Consider the following 13784-nt stretch of genomic DNA (forward strand, 5'->3'; position numbering starts at 1 on the left):
GGATCTGGAGGAAATTCAATTTCTTCCCTTGTCTGTTTACATCTTCGTTGGATCAACTTCTCCATGTTTTTTTTTGTCTCTCAGCATAGTGCTCTTTATGTTGGTGATGTATGGGATTTGACATATCAGATTAATATTGGTAAAGTAGCCTGCAGTTTCTCATTGCTATCATTATTATTCATCTTGACTGATAAAGTAAAAGTCTGCCTTCTTTCACTGATATTTTTTCATGCCATTGCTCAGAGGGAAAATATATTTATAGATAGAAGCTACACCACTGCATATTTGCACTTTGTTCCATTAGCCTTTGTGCCAGAAAATATCTTTTTTTGGAATTTTCCAAAAATTGATGTTGCATTTTTTCAGACAGTGGCAATTTGATTTCATATAAAAAGTCAAATAGGCCTTCCTTCTGGGAAGTCATACATCCTGAAGAAACAGTTGGTGATATAGGGATGCGAGCGCCTTTAGAGCCACACCACCCACAGCTGTAGCACATTCCAAACAATTTTCCTTTAAATTACCAACTCTGAAATCAGATTCTGTACAAACCTCACCTAACAAATACCTTCAATTTGTGTCCATGACACATTCAGCTGACACACAGATTTCTGCACTGGCTAAAGAGAAAATGGAAAGCAGGTTTACACTCTGACCCCAAAGAAATGTAAGCTCTGTCATTCACCCATAAAATGACCAATGCAGCAGAGTGAGCAACACTTAAGTCACTAACAGTGTGCAGACTGTCCCGTATGCTGAATTTCCAACCACACGCTTGTGACTGATGCCCCTTTTTCCATGTGAGCCACTGCCAGTCTACAATCCTGCTCATATTAGAAACGTTAACACAGAGATGCCATAGCAATTCAGTTCTATACTTAAAAAGGGGATATTCTGATTTGCTACCCAGGCCACAAGCTCTCTGCACAAATAAACGTCTTCTAGAAACTGGGACACAGACCTCATGCGTTTAAGTTCTACAATATGGTGTCGATCTTTTGGAGATTTCACTCTCAATTTTGCTTGTTTATATACTGCTTTGGCATGTAAGGGGTTGTATAAACACTTATTTCAGGCTCTCATAAGATAGTTCAAGTATTATTTTGTTATGCTGGATGATTAGTCTTCAAAATATGTTAAGTTTAGTACTGTTATGTGTGACACAACTATTGTTTTATTTGTCTTGGCCTTTTGTAACTTCATGTGCCAGATGGTTTGTTGCATAGAAACCACGTGGGAAGCTTTTGTTTGAAACAGGTACTTTCAAATAATTATTGACAGGTGTTTGAATGAAACATCTGTCTATCAATAGATGGTTGCCACACCTAAGAGGTTTCCCATAGCTGCCAGTATTTCCTCACTCCCACGTTGACTGCTCTGAAACATTGGTTCACCAACTACATGGATTTCATATCCAGCTTCCCCACAGGATTAGACCTTTTAAAAGAAAAAGTATGACATTTTTTTTTTGTCTATGTTTTTTTTAAATGTAACTGAAGGCCAATTTATGCCTCTCCGTTTCTTCTATTACGGACAGATAAGACCGCCCTATCCGTCGTGAAACGCCCTCTCCGAATGCTTCGTACAGCTTTTCGTACACGTCTTATTTTTCTAACTATCCGTCTTCATGTTTGAGACCCGACGGACCGCTCTTGGCTGTGATTGGTCCGCGAACGACATCATTTCCGTATGACGTCATTTCCGTATTTCCGGACCTCAAACTTCCTGTTTACTTCCATGTAGCATCAAACCCAAACACAACTTTGATTCTACGATTAATGTGACGTGTGTGTTAAGCCAGCGGAGTTGTCCGGCTGACGGTGGCTCGTTCGAGCACTGAGGGCATGTGTGCACGGTCACAGACGGTTATAACGAGCTTTCAAAACGGCGCTAGCAGGCTAGCGGGCTAGGCTAGCCACCATGCTAACTGCGGTGGTAACAGTGCAAGAACCCGCCGTCACGACTTTAATTCCACTTCTATCATGACACTGTTTCTATAATACCGTCAGGTTAGAAGCAAACACTGGATAGTAGTTAGTGCCGGGAGTCCCTGCTGACTGTGTGTGGAAGCTGGGGGGAGCTAGGTCCGTGTAGCTTCTAGCTACATGTAGCCTCAAGCAGATTCAAGCTGTGGAATCAGCAACACAGTTCGGAAACAAGACCGGGGAACCGCTGCGCTAAGAAACGATTACATCAGCATTTTGACCCGCTGGGTGTCACTTTATTTAGTTCTGTTAGTTGCCATGGTTCAGTGTGTGGGACGCAGGCTAACATGTCAACAGAGACACGTGGACTTCTTCTTCCCAAATGGGGTAGGCTTCTCTGAGCTAGTCTTCCGTTGCGCCACCTATGGGTTTGGCGGTGAATTTTTTCCGGACGTAGACTGACGGAGAAGTAAAAATCAAAAAGAGTCTTTGCCCCCTGCTGAGAACTCTCCGAGAAACGGACACGTAGTAGTATATAAGAGCCTTAAGCTGCTTGACCTCAGCTCATGTGTAGTGCAAGCCAAACTCACAAATGCACAGTGGTGGTAGCATCATCTTGCTGGTGACAACATGTCTTTAAATTGAAAATGAATGAAAATTATAGTCAGGAATTCAGGCAAAAAGTCCTGTTGCAGAGAATCGATCTTCCAACAGGGCACTGACCCCACACATGAAGCCAAACCCAAGCCGGAGGCCAAACCTCAGCTGAACTGAGGATGTGGACGAGGCCTTGACAGTTTCATGTTGCTCATTTTTCCCTTTCTGTGAGAGTGAGATGGAGCAATTTAGCAAAGATTGGACAAAAATTGCAGTGTCCAGATGTGCAAGGATGAGATGATCCAACATAGGCTCACAGCTGTAATTGCTACCAAAAGGCCCAACCAATTTTCTTATCAATTTCAGATAGAGGAATGTTTTTAATTGAAGTGTTTATGCTACTGCTCAAATCTGCATCAGGCTGCATGTAACAGCAACATTTGAAAGGTCTTGCAGGCAGTGTACAACTATTACAGTTTGTGTAGGGGAATTATTGCTATTTTTGCAGTTCCACACAGCTCTACACCGCTTGTTCATGTCTATTAGTTTATTTTTGTTTTGTCAGAGTACAAAAACTCACAGAAAGCCACAGTCACGCAAAGTCAGCAAGGTATTTAGGGAACTTAGAGGTGGGTAGTAACGTGTTGCATTTACTCCCTTACATGTACTTGAGTATTTTTTTCAATAAAGTGTTTTGTTAAAGAGTTTCTACTCCTACTCAGTTACTCCTTTGATGTAAAACAAGTAGTTATACTCTGTTACATTGAGCCACATTCTTTTTGCTAATTTTACATATCTATGATTTAATAGTTTTTACACTCAGCTAAGCGGACACACATCCATTTCCCATCATCGTCAATGGTCAAGCTCAGAGCAGCTGAAGAGACTTTATTGCTCACTTCTCTGATAATCTCTGCAATGTATTTTAGAGTAATCCACGGCCTGTTGATTATATGGCATTGATGTTTTTTTGGTTTAAGTTATTGGAATATGATTTGAATTTTGAATCTCTGCATCTTCATATATTGCCTGAATCAGTTTAATACTATTAAACTAAATTTACTAAAAAACTAAGTTTGTTTTGGAAACCTAATGAGTGTGCATACGCAATGCAGGCTGCATCCAAGCATTTCCTATGCAGATTTTTTCATGATGTTGGAAAGTAAGTGATTAATGTATTTTGGCATTTGCCTGGTATTGTATATGTCACTTTATTAAAGAAAATTTATGTGCATTTTACATTGTTATTACCTCTCAATAACCTGTTTAAACACAATACATTCTGATCAAATTACTCACAACTTGTCACACTTACTCAAGTACTTTTACTTCCACTTAAGTCATTATAACTATAAAGTAACAATACTTTTCCTTGAGCACTGTTTCTGTTTACTCTACCCACCAATGATACTTGTTAATGTCTCACTTTGAGAAAATTATATACGTCTCACTCAGCAAAGTGAGATGTATATCAGTCGCTCTCTGGATGAACCAAACAGGCCTACATCCAAACAAAGAGCTCAGTTACTGTAAATTGTGTTTTACATTTGTTGTCTCCCAGAGGAATGTCTTCCCCAGCGATGCTACAATAAAAGTGAATTGCTTTGACATTGATGATTTTGTCGCGTCCCCTTTTTTATTGGCTCCAGACGAGTACCAGTCAAAGGATATTATAAATGTGTGCAGCCGGGTTTGCGTTTGTAGCCAGACGTTGACGGTGGCGAGGGGTGGGTTTAATATAGACCATATTGTTCTTATGAGCGATGGAAGCTCTCCAGCTGCCTACTGAGCTAGAAATGTACAGAATCCTTTTGGTCAACAAACTCTCTCAGTCTCTCTCTCTGTCACACACACAAGACAAATCATCTGCATAAACAAATGGATGCACACAAGGACACCATGCAGGCATACAATCGCAATCACTCACACGCACACACATTTGAGGCTAATATAAATCATCTGCACTTTTTTTTTTGTTGGAGTTCGTAACAATTTTTTTCCAAAAATTCCACAAAATGATCTGCAGTAATTTATGGTGTGTTTTCCACCAATGGGAGTGATACTGGGTTCTGGGCTGTAAACGTTGCTCTGCCATGTTTATTTTCATTTCATTTTGTTCTGCCTCTACTAACACTTTACCTTAGTGATTTAAGGAGGCTGAGAGTGGTGTTGGAATACAACCAGCTGGCAGCGTGTGCGTACGCATATGCACATTGTGCATGTTCTGGTACTGAATCCTCTTCTTCAGTTCTAGTTTCACTCCCTCCTGCCGGGTGTTTGTAAGATCACCTGATGCACACTGCACCTGTCATCTTAGGATCTGTTGTCAAAGCTGAACACAGTAATTAAAGGTTTCTAGTTGTTTATGCAAATTCTACATGCTGCTCATAAGAGGTCACTAAAGCTGCTTCCAGACCTGCACTGAAGTCTGGATATTTTCCAGAAATATTCCGGAGTGGTATGTAAGAACACAAATGTATGAGTTGTCCCACACATTTTCTGGAACTTTTCCTGCCACTCCTCATGTAAAAGGTGAGACCATGTCAGAATGCAGCAGAAACCTTTCACATAGACCTCAAGTGGACGTGCTGATGATGTCAACATTCAAAAGACGCAAGACTGGAAGAATATAAATATCTCAGGATCAAAAGTGATTGATTGATTTTGCGGATATTTCTAAATTCTTGTGGTATCGTTGTCAATATAAAAATAAACATCTTCGATCTGCTCTAAACAAATACACGATTTCCGCAGCAGAACATTTAAGTCATATTCTTCCCCCTACATGATTTACACAGGCTCCACCCCTGAATGTTCCATGACCGCAAGATCTACCTCAAGAACAACCTGATATCAAAGGCCGAGACGCCTTAGACGATGTGTTGAGATAAAGTTTAAAAGTAAATCCTTCCAAATACATTAAAAGTGTTTGTTTGTTTTTACAAGATTTTACAAGAATTAACTTTAAGTGTAATGCTGATGTTACTTTGTGTTTTCCTTAAGTCACAGGAAACTTCTTCAGCCTGTCCATGGCTCTTGGCCCAACCTTGCTTTTTTCTACTAAAATCATAAATCCTTAAAATCTGGTCACAATTATAGTAGTTCTTTACAGCGGGAAAATGAAGTCTTTTGCAAACGAAACTCATATTAAAGGACATAGTGTTTTTGTTGGTAAGCATATTCAGTGGCTGTATCATCATGTGTTGTTTAGATTTTTTCCATGGAATTTAATGAAAAAAATATAGAATATCCAATATCCTGTAATTGTCACAATGAGGCAAAATGGTCCAAATGAATGGCTGAAAGGGCAGAGTTCAAATCCTGTGATGAGCAGTTGCTTTAAAGATTTAAAGTCAACATGGCGGCTGACTGAATTGCAGTTCACTCGAGGCTAAAGACCATAACACAAAGGCTTTTTGCTTGGATCATCAGGTAAAAGAAAGCGCTCATTAATCTCAGCCATACTGTATGTAGCCAGCTGCCACTCAGTCAGTCAGCAAGTGTCGCCCATAAGTCAGACAGTCAATCCCTCATCCTGTCGGCCATGTTAGCCAACTTGTCAGCACCCAACCAGCCCAAATCAGCTAGCCTGTTAAGCAAACAATCGGTAAACGTAGCCCACGGACACTCAAGCAGGCAGCCGGCCGAATCAGATCTCGTCATGAATGTTAAGACTGGTTTTCCTTGAGGAAATCTGATTAAGCATGGAATAGAAAGCGAGAGAAATGGGAGGGTGAATGAACCGTGTCAGAGCATGCACACACGCAAAGGTGCATGAGCGAATAAAGGAAGATATGTATCTGTGTGTGGGGGGGTACAGGCAGATCCCGGAGTTATTTTCTCTAATACCCCCAGTTTCATTTCAGGATTGGTGTGGGTCCAGGTGGTTGGCTTTAATGTAGTCCAGATGGGAGACGCAGAGCAGAGAGTGGCCAGATTTTTCCAGAGTTTCGGTCGAACCAGGGCTTTGCTAATAAAAGCAGAGGAGATTTTCACAGTTCCGCAGACAAAACCTTGCATTCTAATTCTCGGGGGGAACAGAGAGCGAGCGAGACCGCAATGTTATACTTTGTTTTTATTAAAGGGGGTGATTGACAGCTTGGAGAGAATTTTCCAGCATTAAACCAGGGGTCTTATTGGAGAGGACAGAGCAGAGAGCACAGGGACCTGGCGAAGCAAAGCAACACTCTGGCAAGCTGCTACTGACTGAAGGCTTTGGCTTCTCCTCTCATTCTCTCTCTTATCCTCCCCTACTTTCTCTTCAATATTTCTATAGCTGAGGAGAGGATTGCTTCAGCCTGAACCTGCTCCTCCCCCTTGTACCTCTTAAACCTCCTCCTGTCTCCTCAGCTCTCGTCACTGAAGTCAGCTTCTTAGTAATCTAGGCTGCAAACACCAATTTGGTATCACTTAAGGTTGGATAAAATCAGCTATTTCTAGTCGTACTTTATTTGTGATTTCTTGTCTTGTGCCTAATAACTGTGCTGGTTTCAACATGTGTTCACAGTTGGATCAGTACGCGCCTGCTCAGAGGCCAATAAAACCTAAAGTGCCCCTTGATTCACTCAGCTTGTAAAAGGATGAAACACTTGCAACACAATGTGTGTATGTCTGTGTGTGTGTGTGTTTGTGTGTGTGTATGTGTGTGTGTGTGTGTAAACTAGGGTGCATTTCGACTTCCATCTATCTCAGTCCTCATTTATCACCAGCCCAGATCAATTAGAAAACTCAGTGTAGGTCAACCAGTGTTTCTCATAGCTGACAACTTGATCGAGAAATAGAGAAACAGATCTACATTGCCCGCTGAACAGTTCTGTTTTCCTTTGGTTGCTAAGATTTCATACGTCTTCATTGATTGTCAGCTGGCGATCACTGAGTCTCTTAAGGTCAGATGTATATCGCTTTAGTATTTTATTACATAAGGTGTCAGAATATACTTGACATTAAATTTAGCTTTACTGCATTTTATATTGAAGTATTGTTAATGTTTGGAAAATGGTGTTGTAGATCCATTGGATTGTGGTTTTTCTATTGTGGCATTCGATTGTGGCATGAATGAGTGACCTACATTGAATGGCAATCTATCCGATAGCTGTTGAGATGTGTCAGTCTGGAGCAACCACCAGACTACCACTGACCACTGACCGCCATTGAACTATAACACTAATGTGGCCATAACTAACCCAACATTTAATTGGTTAATGAATTGATGAGTAAATCAATGGAAATACTTCATTAAATTCATTCTTTGAGCAAAAATGTTGAAATGTACATTCTTCCAGCTTTTTGACTGTGAAAATTTGCTGGTTTTTCTTTTTTCTTTTACATAAGACTGAATCATGTTAAGTTTGATGTCAATAAATGTTTTAGAAACTGTGATGTTATAGAGTAAACAGTCAATCACATAATCAGCAGAATATTCAAGAATGAAACTAACCTTGAGCTGCGGCCCTAAAGTTTTCAAATAGTTATATCTTTGGTTGTCAATGGAACTTTTGTGTTTTTTTTCTCTGGGACATTTCCTCTCTGCTTAAAGGGGTACATTTTCCAGACAGACATTAATACTGAGTCTCGACGGTCTTCTTTAAAATAGAAGAAAACCAGATGAACAACAATAGAGGCGCATAATGGGGAAATAATCATCAGCTCAAGAAAGAAATTGTTACCTGACCTGATCACAGTCAATCATATGCTTCAGTGTCAAGAAGAACTGGAGAGAAACAACTGTCCCTTGCAATTCAGGACACAAGATATTATGGAAGCCTTACAACATTTCAGATGATGACATATTCATGTGTTTTGCCCTAGCTGTCTGTCTCCATTGTTACCTCCGCCCTGGAGGTTAGTCGTCAACCCGTCCGTTTGTAGGTTTGTAAGCATGATCACACAACAACAACTAACACATTTAAACAAAACTTGGTGGACGGACGTAAATTGTGGTGCAGATCCTGATCAGGGGTTGGATCCAGGAATTCCTTTTTGAAATTTCTTTAACATTGCCACATTTGGTGTTTTGCATAATTTTCACTGTTTTCCTGTGGAATAATTCATGACTAATGCACTCTTAAGGAACTGATACCTATGAGTGTGTGCATTGTGATTTAGTTTAAGAGGACTGTTGGGCCTTGTTGGGGGTTTACTCTCTACTGAGCATCATTGTAGCTTTCTTATGTCTTGGTGGATACCTCTTATGCTCGCACAGTCCATTGTCCACTGTAATCTGTCCGTTATCTGTCTTCTGTATTTATTCAGATCAAGTGATTGAATACAATTGTTCGATAGGCACACAAGTCATTATTAATCATACATGGATACACACTTTGACTCTTCAACCGTACTGCAGTATGCTATTTGTCAGGGGAAATCACTCACTCACACACACACACACACATTTGATCGATCAATCACAGAGGCTTCCATGGTGGTATCCTCTTCACCAGGAAATGTCTTTTTAACAAGCAATTAAAGGAGTGCCAGGCTGCTAGCTTACAAGAGGAATGTTTACACAGTAGAGCTGTCGGAGAGACAGAACGTGGGAGAGAGATTCGTCGTGGGGGAGAGTAGAGAGAGATAGAGTGAGGGAGAAGGGAGGTAGGAAGCAGGGGAACTGAACGAGGTAGAGTCCAGGATTTGGCACTTTCACAGGTGTGCACAACAGGGGGTTCAAGGAGGAAGGAGTTTGTGTGCATTTGTATGTGTGTCTGTGTATGTGTGGGTGAGTGTGTGTGTGCATTAGTGTGTGGAGCAGCCAAACTGGCCACCTGTCTTTCCCTCGTTGTAGTTTTAGTGTTTCCTTTCATCCGGCCCTCAGCAGCACAGCTCCCACTTGGAGCAGTTAGCCTCCTGCCGTGTGTGGCTGTGTGTCCGTGTTTGACAGTGTGTGTGTGTGTGTGTGTGTGTATGTGTGTGTGTTTGCATAGCACGGGTCCCAGTTGGATTAGAAAGACTAATGTTCCTAAAGGTGCATTTCGCTCTTTCCTCCACGTTTTATATCTTTGTTCTTTATGTTTTATTGAGACAGTTCGAGTGAAGGCAGGAAGTTGGCCAACAGGCCTACGAAGCAGGAGAGGACACCAGAGGAAACTCCTGCTCCAATGTCAACAGGAGGTCATGCTTCAGGAAAAGCACTGCTACCTATCCTTCCCTAATTAATAGACCCTATTCAGCTGGGTACCATCTGAGCGTAAAAACATGGATGGGTTGGAAAAAAAACAGGAAGCACTCCTGTCTCCTCCACTGGATCTCATGTTATGACAGTTGAGAAATTGAGGAATGACTAGTTTATGCTTCTGAGATAAGGTCCAAGTGCCGGTCTAGCCACGTATTTTAAAAACATACTTGGTTGTAAAAACGATGGTGGCCGATTTGAGATTTAGTTTCCTTGAGTTTTTTGAGTCAATAGAGTGGGGGGGCCTTAAGGCTAAGGCAAGTGCTGCAGTGAAGCCAATCATTGATAAACCCAATCCTAAAAGTGGCCTATTTAAAGCGCAATCATTCATATTTATACACATATACTGTTTTAACGTTCACTGAGATGACTTAGAGTAAAATGAGAGGCATCACTGATGGTGAGAAACCCACAGTCGCTCACAGTTCAACATTTAAGCATCTTTCAGTTTATTGTTTTGGCCGTATGACCACAACTTTACTGTTTTGGGTTTGTCATACAGTTCTCATACCATTATTAAAAAAACATTTGACATTTAATACTAAAAACGGCTTCTAGCCTGATGCTAACACTAAATCTGCACACGTAGAAAAACACGCCCACGCATATGATACGTATGTGTAGAACAGAATTTAAGTGCAAAACTACACTTGGGAGGGAGTTTTTTCCACATGGACACCTTCGGTTCTGCGAGTAAGGGACTCAGACAAGGTTAAACTGTTCTTGTGCACTCGCTGCTGCTCATCATCACTTGACAATCGCTCGCCTGTCAGGTTGAATTTTGAGACTTTGGTGGTGAACCTGGAGGTTTCGAGGCTCTCTTGGGGGCACAATTTTAAACCAGTTCTATGATGCCCTTAACACAGCTAAATAGTGCATAGATGTTTTGTAACATATGCCTTTTGTGACAACAGCAGTGGCACATATGATCCGTAAAGTTTTCACAGAAAAATGAAGGGAAAGGAGGTTAGAAAATCCGAGATAGACTGGGGACTGTGGAAGTTAATAAAAGTAATTAATTTAGGGACACAAGTCATTTCTTTTTAGACATAGAGAGCTCATGACATTGACTTTGCTACCAAGTGGCTGTGAAACATCAAGTCATTATCCCCATGAGTCGACTCCTAAGTTTCCCGTTATTACAAGAAGAAAATCAATATGTTTATTGTTATTACTGAGCTCCCCAAGACAACACACTGGCTTTATGTGATACCCTTTTCCTTAATAAGTAATTTTTATTTATTTTTAAAGATCTGGGCATTTTAGCCTTTATTCGATAAGACAATTTTAAGTGTGAAAGTGAGAGAGAAAGGGCCAGTTCAGAACCAAAACTGTGGCCACTGCAGGATGACTATGCCCACTTGGTGAGCTATTGGGCTTTTTGGTTTTGTTCATTTAGGCCTTCACTTGGTCCTGACAGTTTTTATTCTCACACCATGTATGCTACATTTATCTTAATCATCCTCAGGCCACATCCTCCACCCTCCACGCTCTGGCACTGATACCACCTGAGACTGAACACATGCCAGGACAAAGCTGCTTTTTATTTCTCCGGCTATCAATGCTCGCATGCCAGTTTTCCATGGGGGCATCTACATCAGAGACCATTATATCGACAATAAGAACCAGCCGAACGTCCAACCTCCGGTTCACCTCGGTCCAAAACCGCCCACTTAAATACACCCCAGCAGTCTGCCCTCTCAGCTGATCTGTTTTCATGGATGTAAAATACAGAGATCATTAGACAGCTAAGCTATATCACAGAACCTTCTCTTTGGCATGCGTGTGTGTGTGAGTGCACATGAATACGTCCATCTTTTGTGCATATAAGTTCATACGAGTGTGTAAATGGTCATCTGTGTGTGTGTGTGTTAAATTATGTGTGTGTAGGCGTAAGGGGAACCTGATCTGCTCTGTGTAGGAGGAACCCCACCACCACCACCACTCTCCACTGCTCAGACAGACGGCCTGCTAGAAAGATCAGACTCTCAGACTAACTGGACCAGAAGTCATTAGGACATACTAGACACACAGTGCTTTTTTTTTTCAAAGCTATTGCTTCCTTTTATAAGAAACCTCAGCAGTAAGATTATCTAAGTCTCACTGGCTCATAACACGACTAAGATCTTTGAAACAAGACACATAGAGCCCTTCAAATCTTTGTTTCAGGAACCAGCTAGCAGCAGGGACCACTTACACTAAAACTGTGCCCTGAGATTTGGTCTTTTGTTTCCCTGCGTTACGTTTTTGGGAGGAAAAACCTAGTCTGGCACTTGAGTTTAAAGGGCATTTTCAAGCATAATTTGCCAGAACTGAATCTGTCTTTGCAATAAACGATTCTCCAGGAAGAATTTTGCAACTATCTTTAGTTCATTAATGGACGTATTTTGTTTTTGTGAGATTTCCTATAAGACACGCCATGAAACAACATTTTTCTTTAATGCTAAATTTAAATCTACACCTTTTCCCCCTTCAACAGTTTTGCAATTTATATTATTAAAGTACGTACCATTTTGATGACATCACTCTTAGGTTACATTAACTCAAAACCATTTGCTGCCTCTGATAATTAAGGGGCGTTTTTGAGTTTTCACACAAAAATCTGCTTTTTTTGTCCCTTCCACTAAAAATTGTGTTTTGGCAGCGTGATCAAGTGACGTTTTAATTTTCTGTTGGTTGTTTTTCTTCACCAGACACTTGTCACACTGTAGGAAAAACCTCCATAATTGGCAACTCGGTCGCGGAAACTGCTTGTTAGCATTGTTAAAAAATAATTTGGAAACACCAAACCGGTGCAGTGCTGAGGTCTGCCTCCCTTAAAAGAACGTCTCATTTACATCTCACTTAATGATGGAAAAAGGCTTGAGAAATGCCACAGGGGTTTTATAACGCTGGACTAGGACACCATAGATCGGTTGCAGTCTGCAGTAACAGATCTTCTCTTTCCAAAGACGTTTCAGTCATAAAAACCTATGATAAGTATGAAGAGAATCCAGCACCAGCATCTCTCAAACATCAGCCACAAAATGCAACGTTTCCAGGTAACCGCAACTTTGGTTTTTCCTGAGAAATGCATTTCTGAGATTTGCTGCAGAAGCCGAGGGGTGTAAAACCACTAATTCAGCTGTATTTTAACCAGTGATTAGGTGTATGGCAGGGGGAACAAGAATGAAAAACAAATACACGTACTATAAAAACAATTTTTAAGGGCAGCATTCCACATCGCTAATGCCCTGATAATTTTCCATGAAGGCAGTGGACGGATTAAGATAAAAATAGAGAAACTCACATGGAGAGAGAGAGAGGTAGCAGGAGATGGAAAGTGTGGAGAACGATAGATGGATAGATAGAGAGATAGATAGATAGATAGATAGATAGATAGATAGATAGATAGATAGATAGATAGATAGATAGATAGATAGATAGATAGATAGATAGATAGATAGATAGATAGATAGATAGATAGATAGATAGATAGATAGATAGATAGATAGATAGATAGATAGATAGATAGATAGATAGATAGATAGATAGATAGATAGATAGATAGATAGATAGATAGAAAAAGTAGATCGGGAGAGGGTGAGTGGTGCGTGGTGCGTGGCGAAACATGCTGGAAAGCCATCACAAATCAGACTCTGGCCTGTGGCACTCCAGGGAAAAGAGAGGAAGAGCAGAGGAGGAGAAGAGAGACGGAGCATGTGGAAAGGTAAAGAAGAGGACAGTGAGGGGACACAGGCAGATGTCCAAGCAGCCATACCTGCAGATTCAATTCCGCTCTCTTCTTTTTTTCTGCTCTTCAAACCCCTCTTGTCCACCTCCTCCTCTGACGCTCTCTGTCTCTATCTGCTCTGATCTGAGCGCCCCAGAAGAGAAGAAAGAGAGAAAGCAAAAGAAGGAGGAAGTGTGTGATAGAGAGACTAAAAGAAAAGTAGGAATTAGGATGATAATGCGAGCTGCAGGTGTAGACGCTGTGGAACTTGTATTTATGCTCACTGTACTGCGTCTTTGGTGAAGGGATTTTTTTGTGTGCCTCTTCCTGCCTGGAGGAGCAAATGTATGATAAAACCCCCATTTGGTTTTTGAATATCTGC

This window comes from Limanda limanda, chromosome 11, assembly GCF_963576545.1.
Source record: "Limanda limanda chromosome 11, fLimLim1.1, whole genome shotgun sequence".
NCBI classification, from domain to species: Eukaryota; Metazoa; Chordata; class Actinopteri; order Pleuronectiformes; family Pleuronectidae; genus Limanda; species Limanda limanda.